This window comes from Rhincodon typus, unplaced genomic scaffold (genome assembly GCF_021869965.1).
Source record: "Rhincodon typus isolate 14 unplaced genomic scaffold, sRhiTyp1.1 hic_rhity00000051, whole genome shotgun sequence".
Lineage (NCBI taxonomy): Eukaryota > Metazoa > Chordata > Chondrichthyes > Orectolobiformes > Rhincodontidae > Rhincodon > Rhincodon typus.
Genome location: NW_025965689.1, coordinates 934,812 through 937,471, shown reverse-complemented (window position 1 = coordinate 937,471; position 2,660 = coordinate 934,812). Strand labels below are relative to the sequence as shown.

General features: G+C 46.3%; 1 pseudogene; it reads left to right on the top strand.

Annotated features, from left to right (window-relative positions):
* Positions 1-2,266: 2,266 nt before the first annotated feature.
* Positions 2,267-2,660, top strand: part of LOC125488119 — a 2,740-nt pseudogene continuing 2,346 nt past the window's right edge.

Here is a 2,660-nt window from a genome sequence, read left to right as displayed (position 1 = left end):
AGGAGAAAGGATAGGCCATTCAGGGCTGAGAAGGTGAGAGCCTGCTTCATTCAGAAAATGGTGATCTTGTGGAATTCTCTGCCACAGAAATCAGCCACGTTCAACGCATTGTATGATTTCAATATGGTGTTGGGTGTAGCACTTGTGGCCAAAGGCCCGAAACATTAGCCTTCCTGCTCCTCTGATGCTGCTTGGCCTGCTGTGTTCATCCAGCTCAACACCTTGTTATCTCAGATTCTCCAGCATCTGCAGTTCCTACCATCTCGGAATCAAGGTATAATTGGCTTAATGGCAAGAGCCAGAGAGTGAAGATGGAGGGTTGCTTTTTGGACTGTAGGCCTGTCAACCTGTGGTGTTCCAGAGGGATTGGTATTGGGTCCTCTTTTGCTTGTCATTATATAAATGATTTGAATGAGAATATAGAAGGCATGGTAAACAAGGTTGTGGATGATAGCAAAGTTAGTAGCATAGTAGTAAGTGGAGAAGGTTTCCGAAGATTACAAATGGATCTTGATCAAATACCTCGATGGGCTGCAAAATGACAGATAGAATTCAATCTGGATGAATGCAACGTTTTCCATTTTGTAGCAACATACAAAGGTAGGCCTTGTACGATTAATGGGAGGGTCTTGGTAGTGTTGTCGGACAGAGGGACCTGTCCTGTTGAAGACCTGTTGAAGTCTGCATCACATCTAAACAGGCTGGTAATGAAGGCATGCTTGCCTTCATTGCACAGTCCTTTGAGTTTATGAGGTGGGAAGTCACATTGAGGTTCTAAGGGTCTTTGGTGAGGCCACGTCTGGAATACTGTGACCAGTTCTTGTTGGACATTTAGAGGAAAGATATTATTAAGCTGGAGAGGGTTCAGAAGAGATTCACCAGTAATTTGCCATGTGTGTGAGGTTTGAGTTACAAAGAAAGGATGGATAGGCTGGGACGTTTTTCACTGGAGCATAGAATGTTGAGGGGTCATCTTATAGAAGTTTATAAAATAATGAGGGGGGTGAGACAGAGTGGATGGTCGTTGTCCTTTGCCTGGGATGGGATGGGGGGGAGGTGGGGGAGGGGGGAGTGGAAGTGAAGACCAGGGTGGACATTTTTAATGTGACAGGAGAGAGATTTTTAAAAAAAAGACTTGAGAGTTTTTTTTTACATAGAGCATGGACGCATGTGGAATGAAGTTCCTGACGAAATTGTCTCTGTGGCTACAATTATAATATTAAAACGACATTTGGATAAGTACATAAATAAGAAAGAAAATAGGCCAGGGACAGGTAGGTGGAACTAGTTTAGGTTGGCATTATATTCGGCATGTAATGGTTGCACCGAAGGTTCTGCATCCTTGCTGAATGACTCTATATGAGAGAAAAACTGACACAGGCTATTGAGTTGGATGATCTGCCATTTTCATGATGAGTGGGAGGAGAGGTTTGAAGGGCCGATTGGTTAGGTCCAGTTGCTATTATCTATGTTTCTATGGCTGTTTATTTCCAGAACCGATGTTGTCTATTGTCCCCGGAATGAAAAATACTGATCTGGGTGAGCAAACTTCAAACCAGATGATTGGCTGTTGCAGCTGAATCTGAAGAAGAGCGAATCTCCTGCCCACAGGCCTCAGTGAGTTTAACAGTTACTGAGGAGAAAAACTACAACTAACTCCCTGGATATCGGAACAAAGGCTGAAAGGAAAATAAATTATTTCCTTATGTCCAATTTACATTTGGCGATATTTCTGGCCTGTGACTGTGCGGATGTGAATATTGAGTCAGAGAGACTGTCGGAAAGGGGCGGGCGGGTGAGTCAAACGTAACTGTGTTTGTGTGTACGCTCATATCATGATATTCCCGAATCTATCTTTGCAAATAAAAAAATATTTTCAATTCAAATTATCCCCCTGCTCCCCCACTAAACTCCTAAGCTAGAATTCAAGGCAGTGTATTTGTTGATTTTAAGATTTCAGTCTAAAAGTGACGATAATGTCAGCGCTCAGCCCAGACAGCGCGATCAGTGCAGCAGAAAAATGCGTTCAACTTGACAACGGAAGCGTCAATTCGAGTAAAAATGTTTTGGCCGCAAATCTTCCCGTGTCAGGGTCAGGAACGATCGACCCTGGCTCTCTGGAGATGCTGAATTGCAGAGGAACTGGAGAGTTTCGGCCGAGAGAGAAACACAGAGAGGCAGCAGGAGCAGGGAGCTGAGGGCAGGTTGTCTCCGCGCCGTCCGCTCGCTGCCTTTAAGTTGCTCAGTGCCGCCACCAGCAGCTTCATTGCTGACCCAGTTCAGTCTGACAGAGAGAGATTCAGCGCAGAGTTCTCGACATGAGCGACAGTGCAGCCGCCGAAACGGCTCCTCCAGCTTCCGCCAGCACCAAACCCAAGACTCCCAAGAAGAAGAAGGCGGCGTCTCCCAGGAAAAAAACCAGCCGGTCCCGGGTTGGGTGAGCGGATTCTGAACATTGTCGGGGAGAGCAGCGATCGGAATGGGACGTCTCTGGCCGCTATAAAGAAGGCGCTGCAGAGAAGCGAGGTCAATGTGGAGAAGCAAAATGCACAGATCAGGATGGCTATCAAGAGGCGTCTGGCGAAAGGCTCCCTGGTTCTGGTCAAGGGCCAAGGCGTCTCCGGCTCCTTCAAACTCCCTAAGAATCCAGTCAAGGCAAA